The sequence below is a fragment of the Eleutherodactylus coqui genome, chromosome 6 (genome assembly GCF_035609145.1).
Source record: "Eleutherodactylus coqui strain aEleCoq1 chromosome 6, aEleCoq1.hap1, whole genome shotgun sequence".
NCBI lineage: Eukaryota > Metazoa > Chordata > Amphibia > Anura > Eleutherodactylidae > Eleutherodactylus > Eleutherodactylus coqui.
Window position 1 is genome coordinate 244,321,688 of NC_089842.1, and position 17,158 is coordinate 244,338,845.

Genomic DNA, 17,158 nt, shown 5'->3' on the forward strand with positions numbered 1-17,158 from the left:
TAGATGAGTGATTGGCTTCTGCCAAAGCCTATATCTGTCCTGCTGGTATCAGCACTCCTCATCTTAAAGCCTAACACGGCTCTTTTGGGACGCACTCAATTTATTTCGGCTCTTTAGCCGAACAGGGAGGGCGATGAGCGCGGCGAAAGTTTTCCCTACTTGTAGGGTGAAAGCTGCCGTCTTGCCATCCCAGCTCCATGGGCGGCAATAATATGGAAACACCGGCTTTGAAAAGAGAGCGGTACCGAATTTACATGACTGTATGGGAAAGGGGGGAGGTTATGTACTAATGAGACTCAGGAGATAAAATAGCTACATATGGAGTTAGCGCTGATTCACGGCCAGTTAATGATGGGCGCCAGCTGTCAACCTGGCATCTAATCTCCGCTATTACAGTGTAGAACTTCAAGCCTTCATGCAAAATATTGACAGACAACTTTTTCTTCATTAGTCGGAGGCAAAATTAATTGTGTGATGAAGTTTGTGCAAAGAACAAAAAAAAAGACACATAGAGGAAAAAAAAAAAAGGAAAACTTCCTTAGGGACCTTTCACATGAGAAGGAAGTGTTCGCCGGCCGCGGCGCAGATGCGGGTTTCATCAATTAGTGCAGATTTGTTGCATCCTTAATGCGCAATGCAGAATTTTTTTTTCCTTAATTGCGGAATTATATCTCCACTATGTTAGAAATCTGCAACAGCAATTCTTAAGACGTCCCGAGCGGAGAGGCTTCATTTAGGATAGAGTCACACGGACTTATTGGCGCGCGCAAAATTGACACGCCCAACACGCAGAGAACTGAACTGATTGATATCACTGGGTTCATTGCTGCACGGCAAAAAAAAAATGTAACAGGCTCTATTTTCCTGCGCATTTGCACACTCAAGGGGTCCCCATAAAAGTCAATGGGAGGTGTGCAAATGGGATAGGGATAGGGATAGGGATAGGCAAGGATAGGCAAGGATAGGCAAGGCTATGTTGCATCATGCCACTGGAAGAAGAGCACATCTGGGACTCATTACATTCATCAGCCATTTCAATCGGCGCATCTTCGTTTGCAGGTGCAAAAAGTACAGTAAGATACGGCGATGCGCTTGCACATATACATACGCTCCTCTGAAGGAGTCCATAATCTCACTGTTGAAGTAAAGACGTGTGGATTTCAGCAGATGCAGAATTTAAGCCCCTTCGGGATAACACTGTGACCCAGAAATGTCCGCGCCGACTAATTCCATCCCGCATGAAAGGTCCCGTAAAGCCTGCAAGGACCAAACGATTCTGCATCTGGCAGCCTTGTGAACACATCTGCCTCTCCAAGACGTTCTCTAAGGCGACCAGCGGGACGGGGCGACTTCTCTGGGGGTTTGTTTCACTAGATGACTTCATTGGAGAAAACAGTTCCCTGTGCGAGTTTGAGCAGATGAAGGCCTTCCGTGCACAATTGTGCAGTAAAATAGAGCATGTTGCGTTGTTTTCCCCACCCTCGAAATGCGCGGGTAAAACCAGTGGAAAGGAACTCATTAAAATCTATGGGCTCTGCGTGCTGTGCATTGTGGGTGCAGCTTCTGCAGCTTGTGTGCGGCTGCGCTTAATCCGAAGTCTGCTGGAACATGCTGCACCAAAACTTTTAGGGCGCCCACACACTAGTTTTTTTGCTATCAGGGCGCCCACACACCTGTGTTTTTGCTATCAGGGTGCCCACACACTTGTGTTTTTGCTATCGGGGCGCCCACACACTTGTGTTTTTGCTATTAGAGCGCCCACACACACACTTGTGTTTTTGCTATTAGAGCGCCCACACACCTGTGTTTTTGCTATTAGGGCGCCCACACACCTGCGGTTTTGCTATTAGGGCACCCACACACCTGCGGTTTTGCTATTAGGGCGCCCACACACCTGCGGTTTTGCTATTAGGGCGCCCACACACCTGCGGTTTTGCTATTAGGGGGCCCACACACCTGCGGTTTTGCTATTAGGGGGCCCACACACCTGCGTTTTTTGCTATTAGGGCGCCCAGTAAGTGCCTGTACCCACCCGTACAGGGTATTGTCTTGTTAGGGATATGTGATAGATTTTCCACTGTAACGGTACCTCTGCACCAGACGACATCCACCCCAACAGCTGGCCCACCAACTACGGCTCCTATGCTTCCACACATGAGCTATGGAGGCAGAGCAGCCGAAGATCACCTCCATTCACTGCAAGCAGGCAGTCGCTCATAGACGGATGACTGCCTGTTCACACGGGCTGATAATGGACTCCATAAAGTGAGTGATTCCTCGCTCAGTGCCCCACTGGTGATCATGTGCACACGGGACGGCCATCGCCTGAATCCACTGTTTCCATTAATTACCCGGGCATCCACTTTTCTTGACACTTTGGCTAATGCACCCTTAGGGCCGATTCACGCGAACGTCATTATTACGCAGGGTAGGTGTGTTAAAAAAAAAATCACGTCCAAAAGTACCTGTGGTTTCCTACGGGCTGTTTAGATCAACCAATTTTAGACGTGTCCTAAAAATTGCACGCCAAAATATAGGCACAACAGGCGGTTTTATATCACAGACTGCTGTCGAAATTTATGCAAGCTGGCCAGTAAAGAGAGATGAGGGGAGTCCCGCACCGCAGGGATAAAGCGAATCCTTGCCGCGGGGGATTCCCTTCATCATTGCGGGAACTATCTTCACCTCAATGATGAGGGACACTTTTCACCACCCCGGGGACCATCTTCACCTCTGCAGCTGGGGACTTTCTTCACCCCCACAGGGACTGTCTTCAGCTCAGTGGCGGGAAACTCCCTTCATCCCCATGGGAACTATCTGCACTTCCGCAATGGGGGACTCCTCACCCCTGCAGGGACTATCTTCACTTCAGCAGCGGGGGACTCTCTTCACCCCTGCAGGGACTATCTTCACTTCAGCAACGGGGGACTCTCTTCACCCCTGCAGGGTCTATCTTCACTTCAATAAGCCAAAAAAAGAAATATGGGCTCACCTCACCAGCAGTATCTTCCAATGTTGCAGGGAGATCTGAAATTCAACAGGAGCTCCGTCCTCAAGCAGCCGACGGCAAACGGCTAAATTCCATATAAACAAAAATAGGAGTGGAGAGGAGCTGCTACCGTTAATAAAAATTTCATTCTTTATTGAATAAAAAAAGCATACAGCTCGCATGTTCGTGCTGAACACGTTTCGGCTGTAGTAGCCTTTGTCAACAGCCTGTTGACAAAGGCTACTACAGCCGAAACGCGTTCAGCACGAACCTGTGAGCTGTATGCTTTTTTTATTCAATAAAGAATGACATTTTTTTAACGGTATCTTCACCTCCACGGAGGGGGAACTCCCTTCCCACCTGTGCGGCAGGGGACTCCCTTCATCTCCACGGGGACTATCTTCACCTGTGCGGCAGGGGACTCCCTTCATCTCCACGGGGACTATCTTCACCTGTGCGGCAGGGGACACCCTTCATCTCCACGGGGACTATCTTCACCTGTGCGGCAGGGGACACCCTTCATCTCCACGGGGACTATCTTCACCTGTGCGGCAGGGGACACCCTTCATCTCCACGGGGACTATCTTCACCTGTGCGGCAGGGGACACCCTTCATCTCCACGGGGACTATCTTCACCTGTGCGGCAGGGGACACCCTTCATCTCCACGGGGACTATCTTCACCTGTGCGGCAGGGGACACCCTTCATCTCCACGGGGACTATCTTCACCTGTGCGGCAGGGGACACCCTTCATCTCCACGGGGACTATCTTCACCTGTGCGGCAGGGGACACCCTTCATCTCCACGGGGACTATCTTCACCTGTGCGGCAGGGGACACCCTTCATCTCCACGGGGACTATCTTCACCTGTGCGGCAGGGGACACCCTTCATCTCCACGGGGACTATCTTCACCTGTGCGGCAGGGGACACCCTTCATCTCCACGGGGACTATCTTCACCTGTGCGGCAGGGGACACCCTTCATCTCCACGGGGGCTATCTTCACCTGTGCGGCAGGGGACACCCTTCATCTCCACGGGGGCTATCTTCACCTGTGCGGCAGGGGACACCCTTCATCTCCACGGGGGCTATCTTCACCTGTGCGGCAGGGGACACCCTTCATCTCCACGGGGGCTATCTTCACCTGTGCGGCAGGGGACACCCTTCATCTCCACGGGGGCTATCTTCACCTGTGCGGCAGGGGACACCCTTCATCTCCACGGGGGCTATCTTCACCTGTGCGGCAGGGGACACCCTTCATCTCCACGGGGGCTATCTTCACCTGTGCGGCAGGGGACACCCTTCATCTCCACGGGGGCTATCTTCACCTGTGCGGCAGGGGACTCCCTTCATCTCCACGGGGGCTATCTTCACCTGTGCGGCAGGGGACTCCCTTCATCTCCACGGGGGCTATCTTCACCTGTGCGGCAGGGGACTCCCTTCATCTCCACGGGGGCTATCTTCACCTGTGCGGCAGGGGACACCCTTCATCTCCACGGGGGCTATCTTCACCTGTGCGGCAGGGGACTCCCTTCATCTCCACGGGGGCTATCTTCACCTGTGCGGCAGGGGACTCCCTTCATCTCCACGGGGGCTATCTTCACCTGTGCGGCAGGGGACTCCCTTCATCTCCACGGGGGCTATCTTCACCTGTGCGGCAGGGGACACCCTTCATCTCCACGGGGGCTATCTTCACCTGTGCGGCAGGGGACACCCTTCATCTCCACGGGGGCTATCTTCACCTGTGCGGCAGGGGACACCCTTCATCTCCACGGGGGCTATCTTCACCTGTGCGGCAGGGGACACCCTTCATCTCCACGGGGGCTATCTTCACCTGTGCGGCAGGGGACACCCTTCATCTCCACGGGGGCTATCTTCACCTGTGCGGCAGGGGACACCCTTCATCTCCACGGGGACTATCTTCACCTGTGCGGCAGGGGACACCCTTCATCTCCACGGGGACTATCTTCACCTGTGCGGCAGGGGACACCCTTCATCTCCACGGGGACTATCTTCACCTGTGCGGCAGGGGACTCCCTTCATCTCCACGGGGACTATCTTCACCTGTGCGGCAGGGGACTCCCTTCATCTCCACGGGGACTATCTTCACCTGTGCGGCAGGGGACTCCCTTCATCTCCACGGGGACTATCTTCACCTGTGCGGCAGGGGACTCCCTTCATCTCCACGGGGACTATCTTCACCTGTGCGGCAGGGGACTCCCTTCATCTCCACGGGGACTATCTTCACCTGTGCGGCAGGGGACACCCTTCATCTCCACGGGGACTATCTTCACCTGTGCGGCAGGGGACACCCTTCATCTCCACGGGGACTATCTTCACCTGTGCGGCAGGGGACACCCTTCATCTCCACGGGGACTATCTTCACCTGTGCGGCAGGGGACTCCCTTCATCTCCACGGGGACTATCTTCACCTGTGCGGCAGGGGACACCCTTCATCTCCACGGGGGCTATCTTCACCTGTGCGGCAGGGGACTCCCTTCATCTCCACGGGGGCTATCTTCACCTGTGCGGCAGGGGACTCCCTTCATCTCCACGGGGGCTATCTTCACCTGTGCGGCAGGGGACTCCCTTCATCTCCACGGGGGCTATCTTCACCTGTGCGGCAGGGGACTCCCTTCATCTCCACGGGGGCTATCTTCACCTGTGCGGCAGGGGACACCCTTCATCTCCACGGGGGCTATCTTCACCTGTGCGGCAGGGGACTCCCTTCATCTCCACGGGGGCTATCTTCACCTGTGCGGCAGGGGACTCCCTTCATCTCCACGGGGGCTATCTTCACCTGTGCGGCAGGGGACTCCCTTCATCTCCACGGGGGCTATCTTCACCTGTGCGGCAGGGGTCTCCCTTCATCTCCACGGGGGCTATCTTCACCTGTGCGGCAGGGGACTCCCTTCATCTCCACGGGGACTATCTGCACCTGTGCGGCAGGGGACTCCCTTCATCTCCACGGGGACTATCTTCACCTCTGTGGCAAAGGACTCCCTTCATCTCCACGGGGAGTTCCTTCACCCCTGTGGTGGGGGGACACACTGCCTTCACCCCCACAGGGGGGGGGGGGGCGACACTCCCTTCATCCCCGCAGGGACTATCTTCACCTCCACGGCTGGAGACTCCCTTCCTCTCTGCGGGGATACCCTTCATTGTTCTGGCGGCTGAGGGATTTTGGTGCTGCGGCCTCAGTGTACTGTTGCAGCCAGCCGTGTAAACTCGTGTATAATAGCCACAATTGGTTGCGGCTATTCTTCCTTCACGCAATTTTAAGCTCCGCTAGCCGTAATTTTTCAGTGTGGCTATCGGAGCGCTAAAATGGCGTCTGTGTGAAGGAGGCCTTATTGTTGAGGTGTTGCTGAAAGCTGCTGCATCCACCACTGAGTGGGGACAGCTCTTAGATCGAACATGAGCGCGGCAGACTTGTAGCAGCGCACACATAAACACAGCGCCGTGACTGATTCCAACCGCGAGGATGAGTTGGTTTTTGGAGATAAACCAACATTAAAGGCCAAGGAGATCCGAGCAGTGCAGTAATCAGTAACAAGAAACACATGGCCATGCTGCTGGCTCATAACGGCAGACTGCAGAGCCTGGAAAGTCTGAAGGAAGAAGATGACGCGTAACCGTAAGCAGACGGGTGAGTCAGCGCCGGGCGCAAAACTGACTGCCGCTATGTGGGCAAATGTGACCAGAAACCAGTAGGGGGCATCTTCACCCATTAATTGCCCACAGCGCTCCAACAGGATCCTCAGCCATTGGCACATGAGCGTGTTTGAGTATTCCTGGACCAATCAGAAGAGTCCGCGGAGCCCATCTGTTGGAAATGCTTTAGTAGGTGCCAAGATTATGGCCGCCTCCTTCTAGAAGCAGCGCCAATCTTGTACAGTCCTGTTTCGCGGTGCAGCTCACCACCCTTAGGCCTCCTTCACACGAGCGGTGCGTTTTCACGATGATTGTATCGCGTAAAAAAAAAAATGGCAACGCCGATTGCCGCGATCTAATTCCAAAAGGAATCCGTGTTTTGTCACCCAGTCACACGGCAGAATAATAGGTTCAATGGCTAGTAGAGCCAGCTGTCTTCTGCAACGAGCGTCGCAGTGGGTGAACTCCACCCCCCTCCGTGTCTCCATCTCCCATAGCGATCTATGGGAGCTCCCTGCTATTTCCTTAAAGATAGATCGTGGCCAATCTTTTGACGCTGCGAGGAAACGTTCGCCTGAATAAGACCCTAGAGTCAATACTGAAAATTGGCCCCCGATCCGCGGACAAGAGTGAAGCTGATTCTGGAAGGAAGCTGCCATGTTTTTCTAGTCTGACACAACCCTGGTAACAAATACTTGTAAGGGGAAACATCCAGTGAAAGAGGATTTATGTGGATGGAAATAGCTCACCGCTGAAAGGGGTCAGAAGAGGGTGTCAGGAATCGTTCTGACGAAGAGGAGAAGCGCGGTTCAGCTAAACACAGCGCTGGCGCTCCTGCATTCCTCAGCAGATCGAGGAGACCTCAATAGGCAGTAGGGAGCAACAATCAGTGAGCAGCGGAAAAACATCTCCTGGTCAGAAGAATCCAGATCTCTGCTGCTGAGGGGAGGTCAGAGTTTGGTGTAAGCAGCATGAATCGCTGACCCCTTCCTGTCCGGCTGATGCAGTAAGGGTGCAGGGAAAGCTTTCTTGGCTCATCCTGGATACTCTGATACTTATGGAAACATTGCTGCAGGTCTGAAGGCCAATGAGGTCCAATGTGCTACTTGTTGGGGGTCTCTAATGAAGTGGTGGAATAGAGAATTATGGAGTGATACAATGTAACAATGTACTTAAAGGGGCGCACTATTCAGACAACTTCTACTGGCTGTAATATACGTGCATTAAAGGGGCGGTCCGGCCGTGCAGGGGGACATTTATATAACAATGCTGCTTCCCTTTCAGTAAGCATGGTAGCACACAGGGGTCAGACTGCAGGAAGAGCAGCTGGAATGTCTGTTTATTACTTTGTTATCTGATGTTCAATGCAGCTTTCAAAGATGGCGCCGCTGTGCTGCCTCCCACAATGCCCTGCGCCTCCGAAGAGCCAATCAGGTGGCTCTAATCAGCAGCGCTGCTTAACCTAAGCGTAAACTGCTAATATGCCTCCCGAAGGCAGCAGGAGACATGAATAAGCAGGGTTTCCTGGCCTGACTCAGTTCCCGTCCACACCCCGCCCACCTCTATTTACCTGTTTTACAGTCTCTCCCCGCCCAGTCCTCCTGCTGTACAGAGTACTTAGAGGGGGCGGGGCCTGCAGAGACCGATGAGAGTTCAGTGTAAGCAGCTGGTCAGTACTGAACGGTGACTGAAGGGGGGTGGGGGAGCGAGGAGAGAAATCTCTTGCAGACACCGCGCTGTGAAGCAAGGATACCCACTCGACAGGCCCAACCTCCACAGCAACTAGTTGTCAGCACCCCAACCATTCACAATAGTCACAGCTCACCTCCTCCCCTCCCTGCACAGGCAGGATTACACTGAGAGGAGACACCTATATATAGATAACACAGGACCCACCATTCACAATACTCACAGCTCCCCTCCTCCCCTCCATGTACATGTAGGATTACACTGAGAGGAGACCACTATATATAGATAACGCAGGATCCACAATTCACAATAGTCACAGCTCACCTCCTCCCCTGCCTGCACAGGCAGGATTACACTGAGAGGAGACACCTATATATAGATAACACTGGACCCACCATTCACAATAGTCATAGCTCAACTCCTCCCCTCCCCGTACAGACAGGATTACACTGAGAGGAGACACCTATATATAGATAACACTGGACCCACCATTCACAATAGTCACAGCTCACCTCATCCCCTCTCTGCACAGGAAGGATTACACTGAGAGGAGACACCTATATATAGATAACACAGGATCCACCATTCACAATAGTCACAGCTCAACTCCTCCCCTCCCTGCACAGGCAGGATTACACTGAGAGGTGACACCTATATATAGATAACACAGGAACCACCATTCACAATAGTCACAGCTCACCTCCTCCCCTCCCTGTACAGACAGGATTACACTGAGAGGAGACCCCAATATATAGATAACACAGGATCCGCCATTCACAATAGTCGCAGCTCACCTCCTCCCCCTCCATGTACAGGCAGGATTATACTGAGAGGAGACACCTATATAGGGTAACACAGGACCGACCATTCACAATAGTCACAGCTCCCCTCCTCCCCTCCTTGCACAGGCAGGATTACACTGAGAGGAGACACCTATATATAGGTAACACAAGGTCCACCATTCACAATATTCACAGCTCACCTCCTCCCCTCTCTGCACAGGAAGGATTACACTGGATGGGCAATGACAGCCCCCCTTCCCCCACCCCCACTGCGAAAAGGTATGACAGCCACCCCTACCTCCACCCCAGTGCAAGAAGTTTTGAGAGCCCCCCTCCGGCAGAGAGTTGTTGCCCCCCCCCCCCCCGCAGCGAGTTGAAAGCACACCCCATCCTCCTCCTTAGCGGCAACAAGTTGTCAGCACTTATGACCCTCTTCCCCGGGTGATGACAAGTTTTTTGTGACAGCACCTACAATTCCCCCGACGACAAGTTGTCAGCAAACCCCCCTTCCCGGCATCCATACTTATCCGCCTTTGCTTGTCAGTCATAGTTGACAGCTGGATCCTCACCGCAGGCAGCTGGTCCCGTTGATAAATCTCCTGCGCACCTCTGCAAGATCAGTGCGCCACTTTACACCCCATCCCCGCCGTTGAGGTCAAGAAATACCCCCCAAAAAGTGTTGAGTGTGCAGCAAGCATGGGTGGAGGAGAGATACCTGGTTTTATTGCCCCATGTGCCCGTCCCAACCAGCCCCCATAATTCCCCCTGTCTTCGGACGTACCACACAGCTTACATTATTACTTGTATCTAAGATTTAGGGGGAGTATTTTTAGGGAGTCAATTTTTTTTCTGCACAAGTGGGCGATGGGCCCTGAAATCCAATTGGTGCCCATGAAAGTGACATCTTTGTGAAAAAAGTGACATTTAATTTATTTTTCACGTCTTATAATATTTTTGCAAAAAGCCGTGGGGTCAGAATGCTGGATGAATGGGCTGAGGGGGTCTAGATTTCACAATGGGGTCACTTGTGGGGGCATTCTACTGATTTGGCAGCTTGATGGCTCTATGCTTAATCAATCTTTATTGAAGAATTTTTGTTTTTACACAACCGAAAATAAACCTTTCAATCATCGTCATTACAGGTAGTTATCATTAACCCTTTCCAATCCACTGTCTGACGTCTAGAGACATTCTGATTGAAGGCTGTACAGCTTCAATGTCGGAAGATGTCCAGCAGGGTATTCTTACTGTATTTTACTGGCTGCTCTACTGTCAGGGGCCTCTCCAGCATGTCACATACCGCAGTACTGGCTCTAGCCAGCAGATGGCGCCATTGTATAATGACAGAGAGAAAACCCCCTAGGAAACCCCGAATCCAAAATTGGATTGCAAAGGGTTAAACATGTTGCCTGTCATATCGGAACACAAACATGTAATTAAGCAGCAACAGTGATAGATTCCAGATCATGCCAATGACCCTCATTCACCATCGCGGTCCAGTGAATGAACCAGAAGATGAACTTGTCTAAACCCCATTCCTAAACTTTCCTGCAAAAATTAAAATTGTTCTAACAAAAAAAAAAAAAAAAGAAAAAAGGGGGGGGGGGGGGGGAAGGAGCCCCCATCCACGTACATCAACGGGAGAGGAAGAGTGCAGCTGGAGGGCTCTACAAGTGGGCAATGAGGCCTGGAATTTAATCAGTTGTGCCATGGAAGCCAACGGGTGCTCCTTCCATTACAGGCCGAGCCGTGTGTCCTGTAAGTAGATTAGGGCCACAATGGGTAGGTCTCTGAACGCAGGACAAACATGGGATCCATATTGGGGTGTAAATCCTCAGTTTCATGTGCATTATAGAAAAAAAACATGCCTTTAAAATGACATATTTGCAAATATATGAAATTTTATTTTTTCTCCTTAAATTGCATTAAGGGCGCCCACCCACTGGCGTTTGCGATTTCCGTGCGTTAAAAACGCCGCGTTTTTGCAGCGTTTTTTGCCGCGTTTTCGCGGCGTTTCCATTAATTTCCATTGACTTTCATGGGTGCATTAGGAGAAAAATAAGGACACATATGCAACTGACAGTTCCTATGTTAAAAAACGCCACGCAACGCAACGCAAAACGCCAGTGGACAGGAGTACATTCAATTCTAATTGCTCTGCAGGAAAAACGCAAAACGCAAAGAAAAAAAAAAAAATCGCCAGTGGGTAGGGCGCCCACCCACTAGCGTTTTTTTACCTGCGTTTGCGTTTTGCGTTTTTCCTGCACAGGCATAGAGATAACATGTGTTCCTGTCCACTGGCGTTTTGCGTTGCGTTTTTCACGCACGAAAATCGCAAACGCCAGTAGGTGGGCGCCCTAAGGGCGAGCACCCACTGGCGTTTGCGTTTTCCGCGGGGTTTTCGCGGCTTTTCCATTAATTTCCATGGAGAAAAATAAGGACACATATGCAACTGACAGTTCCTATGTTAAAAACGCAAACGCAACGCAAAAAAAACGCCAGTGGACAGGAACACATGTTATCTCTATGCCTGTGCAGGAAAAACGCAAAACGCAAAACGCAGGTAAAAAAACGCCAGTGGGTGCTCGCCCTAACTCTTAAAAAAAATCTGTGGGGTCAATATCCCCCTGACCCCTTCAGTGAGTACATTAAGGGGTGTAGTTTATAAAATGGGGTCATTTATGGGGGTCTCTATCATTCTGACACCTAGGAGCCTTTACAATCTTGGCTTGGTGCCGGAAAACAAAGCGTTCCTCAAAATGTTAACAATTAATGTTAAATTTGTGCGTCTCTTAAATGGTTTAAAAATAACTAAAGTTTTTCCAATGTGCTTCCAGAATAAAGTAAACAGATGGAAATATATATCTCATCAAAAAATGTGTACAGTATGGTTGCACATATTTGAGAAAATAGTTTAAAATGTGAAAAAAAAGACAATTTTTTCAAAATGTTCCCAGTTTTGGCGCTTTTAATAAATATACACAAATTCTATTGGTCTATTTTTACCACCCAAAGTACAACATGTGGCGAAATAATAATGTCAGAATTACTTGGATATGCAAAACCTTTACGGAGTTATTCTGTGTTAAAGTGACACGTCAGATTTCTGAAATGTGTCATTAAGGCGCAGACAGGTTTGGTCACTAAGGGGTTAATGAGTGAATTTGTTGCAACAGAATAGAACATGCTGCAATTTTTTTAACGCAAACCATCAGTCCGTGAAATGAATGGCATTTGTGTGGATGACTCCATTCACTGTAACGGCCCAAAGTTCCTTCAGTTGCCCTCAGACAGAACTTGGAGGTTGTAGATAGACCCTTACGTTCCTAGTAGAGTATATGGGAGCAGGCTTTCTAGATTGCACAGCCCTTCTTATATGTTTGATATGTAAGGTAAGTGACCCCCAAAGCAACACACAATAGTGTCCGGAGTAGTTGCCTCTTTTTAACCCCCACCTTCCCATGTGTTTCCTCTACACAGCGAAGGTTTCTCTGTAGATGTTCTTCTCTACCTGCCATCATCCATCATTGTTTGGCTGGGTTCATCCAATGGGAGGAATATCAGATAGTTTATAATCCAGGACATAAGGAGCCTTAAAGGGGTTGTCCAGTTGTAAACTATCTGTTGCCAAGGACCCTCACAGATCAGTTGGTCTCTGGGCTGGTTCAGTCATGTACTGACTCCGTTCCCAGGCTTGGTGCTGCATGCCTAGTTTCCATTCATTTCAATGAAAACTTGGCCTGCAATATCAGTCCTGGCCACTGCAGTGGGAACGGAGCTGTCAGCTCAGTGCACGAGCACCCCAGCTCAGACAGTATGTGATTGCTGGGATCCCTGCTACAGACTCCTCCCAATCTGCTCATGATGTCTTATCCTAAGGATGGACCATCAGCGGTTTACACCTGAACAACCCCTTCAAGGGAGTTATCTGGGGACATCTATTTTTTCACCTCTCCCATTCAGCTGAGATGGGTCCATATAGTGCTTCAGCCTCCGATGCCCTTCAAAGTGCAAGCCACAAATGCCACTTACTGGTGCTATCTGTTACATTTGTGATGGACTACTGACTCGACCATGTGGAGATCTGGTACAAGAGCAGTCAAAACTGACGTGTTTCTTGCTACACGGGTGGGTAGATGCAGGAGCAGACAGACACAAGAGGTAGTGATCAGAGCGGGGCACTCTGGACCCCTCCGACAGAACCCACCTCTCAGCAGAGCATCCGCCCTGAAAGGGACGGCCCCACTACTTCCACAAGGATAGGTCCAAGGTCAGAGGGGAACCAGAGTACAGTAAACCAGGGACAAACAGAGAAAGATGAGAACACAGAATGCAAGACAAACAGAAAGACAAGGGACAAACCAGAACCCAGGAGCCAGACAGGAGAACTAAGCAAGCTGACCTGATCAGGAACACTGAAAATAACCAGCAAGTCCCAGCCAGGAAGAGCTGGCTTATATAGGGAGTGGGGAGAAACTGATTGGCTGACAGAGCTGCCAATCACCAGCCACACCTCAGCTAACAGCTGCAGGACTAATTAACCCTAACTAGACACGACCAAAGATATTAACCCTAGCTAGTCAGGATAGAACCCTCAGAAGCCAAGGTGTGCCAGCAGAGACTTGACAGAGTGCTGGCCGTGCCGTGACACCATCACAGATACCCCCAGATAGCCAGTCACAGGTGCCCATAAGAGTGTCAGCCTCAGATGCGCCGCATCATCAGAACCCATCCTATGTTACCCCTTGTATTGGACTGGGCTTCTTGACCTCATCTGATGCCCCCTCCTGGGCCGAGTCATGGACTGAAGAGTTTTTGTAAAATTGCTGTTCCTTGCGTTTAGCCCGCGGTCCTGTCTGTCACGCGGCTTTTAATCCCTTCCTTCCTTTTCCTTAACGCACAGGTTTAGTAATTGGTAAATGCACGGTGTCAGCAAACTTTACCTTGACTTGTTCAATGGCCTTTGTCATGTTAAGTGTCAGTTTAAAATTTGCTGCGACCGTGTATTTAACGTCTTGAATGTCAAGTTAACATTCGTTAAATCCTAGATGTGTCATGAAATTTTGCTTTTGTAGCATCTTTAGCTAATTAATTGCTTTAGTCATGAAGATGACAGAGAAATGAACTTAGGAAGTACAGAAAGGAAAGTGTCAACGAGGTGATGATAAGGCAGTAATTATTGAAGAATGCCTACATTGTTTTACAAGTCACAGACTTAAACTATTGCCACTTTCTTAAAAGTGCGGTAGATAATAAGTGCCGGTTTCAAACTACAGATGCAGCAAACGTTAACTTGACACTCAATGTCTCACAATAACTCAGTTACAATGTGCTACAATGCAGTACATGGAGTTAGTTCAATGCGTTAGTCATGTTAACGATTGCTACATTTGTACAAGATGAACTATTTAGCGACATAGTTCCAAAAAGTGCCTACGTGCTACAGTCTGAATAGTCCAAAGTGAAGACCAACTAGGGTGGAGAGGGACCTTGAAAGACACAGCGACCTTTCAGATTGGAGCCTACCCTCCATACTGTACGTATATTTTCCCCAACGTCTTCCGTGGACTAGGGTGGCATTAAGAATCACTGCTGTCCTGTGATCAGTAAGTGAGTAAGCGAGAGGCCAGCTAGGTGGGCAGGTGGGCACCATACTAAGGTGCATCCAGATATGCTCCCTCAACGTCATGTCTGATTGACAGGGCAGTCTGGAGGGATGGTCCCGGACTCCAAATAATTCCCAAAGGCCATGGGTGAAAGTTTGGGTGCTATGGAGGGAGAATAGTGAGGTGGATGAGGAATATATGGGAGCTCGTATAATAGAGAACCTGGGGTGACAATAGGTGGTAGGGCAAGAGGCAGGGGCGTAACTATAGGAGATGCGGTTGCACCCGGGCCCAGGAGCCTTAGGGGGCCCATAAGGCCTCTCTTCTCCATATAGGGAGTCCAGTACTATGAATAAAGCATTATAGTTGGGGGCCCTGTTACAAGTTTTGTATCGGGGCCCGGGAGCTTCAAGTTACCCCTCTGGCAAGAGGTGTGCATGGCAGTAAGAATTGGGGGCTGGAGCCTACTGTCTAGGGAGATTGTATACTGGTGCTACGCTCTGGAGAATGGGGAGCTGGCAGCACTGCAACGGCAATAGCAGAGGAGGTGGCTTGGAAGTGTTTAAAAGTAAAAATTATTATACCCACCAAAGTTGGTGACTTTAACCCCTCCACTTCCTTAGACCACCAAGGAGGTTTTAATTAATGTGAAATAGTTTTTCCTCTTTTATTTTGGCTATATAATACTGTCCAAAAAATAGGGTAAGTACATCAAAGCATGGGCACCTAATGTGGAGAACGATCATCATCAGGATCAGCTTGGACTGAAGATTCTGATCTGCCCTCTAAGATTTGATCATGATGGCCACATGTCATTTGCATGTCCCAGCCATCAACTCAATAGAGAAATGTCAGAGCTGAGCAGCTTGCAGGATTCTTTAGAGAGAGGATAGAGTCGACTCACCAGATTGAAGATTTTGGAGAGTAGAATATGTGATGGTTGGCTCATCTCTAGGTAAAACATGGCAATGCTATGCAGAAAGCAAACCAAGAGAGACTGTAGGCACGCAACCATTGTGTCACTGACTGATTTGACTTAGAGTTACAACTAAGAGCAGCTCAAAGAGGCCCCTGGACTGCAAAAGACCCCTATTTTAGAGGAATCTGGTGTAATGGTTGCCAGTCGCAGCCAATGACTCATCACACCTCTCCCTCAGGTTGGCCATGGTCAGCAGATACAGCATCAGTTTCCCTGCTGTCAGTGCTGCCCATAGGGTGTGTGCTAGTGCCCGGCTCACCCTCTAAAGAGCCAGGGCACACAGCTAACTTTTCCATCGCCAGTCAATCTGGATTTTCCCCTAACTAAGGCAGCCCTCCCCACTGGAGGGTGCCTAATCAAAAGGTTCAACTTGGTTCTGTAAAGTGGCGGTAGTTAGTGAATGGCTCTTGGCTTGACCAGTGCCTAAATCACCCACAATGTCTTTGTCTGTCCCTCCAGTACTATATTATGATGCTTCTGATTATTCCATGTCAGATGCCACTGCACTGAGACTACTCTTGGGGTAGCAGCCTAGGACCACTAAAACTAGATCCCAATTGGAGGGGTTAAAGGGTGAAAACCTGGGATACCATAGGTGTTACCATCAGAAGTAGCCAAAGTCAAACTGGTCTGTGGCACAGTGGGTCTACACCTACTGCATGACATCTGGTCTTCTCTGCAGGAAACCTCTTGGATGTTACATCAGAAGAAGTCTCAGTACAGCGATAGCTGACCCAGGTGGGTCAAAGGGTACTAGAGCATGGTACCAAAGGATCAGACTAGGGTGAAGTCAGATCACAGGCTGAGGTTGGGAAAGGCAGGGTTTGTGAACTATGATAAACAGGCAGGAGGTCAGGGCAGGTGATCCTGAGGCTAGACAGCAAGACATAGTCAGATAACAGGCCAAGGTCGGAACAGACAGAGTGCAAGAGAGATGGATAACCAGGCAAAGGGTCAAACCAGGAAACAAGCAGCATAAAGAAACATCTTCACTGGGACACTAGAAACGTATTGCCCAGGCACCTTCCAGTCAGGTAATTGCCTTAAATAGCCCAGGAAGAACCAAAATAGACCGGGGATGGAGAAAATGGGTGGGTGCACTGGTCTTTCGAGAGGTGGGCTGAGCGTACATGCACCCTACGGACAGGAATGGTGCGGCATTGGCCACACAAAAAATAGAACGCTAGAGAATGTTGGTAGCCAGCTGGAGATAGTGGTGAGAGGAGGTTGTGGCGGCCATTACAGAGACCTTCAGATCCCCAGGTAAGTAATAGTTCAGAAGTATTCGCTTCCTGTCCACCTTTCCGGGTACGCTCATCTATTTCTGCCCTGCTAGGTCTGCTCTAGTCATCATACATTTCGCAAGCTACATGGATTTGGTTTCCATTTCTGATCCAACACTAACAGTTCTGGGATCCCCATGTACAAGGCAAATACAAGCTGAACAGGTGGAAATCTCTT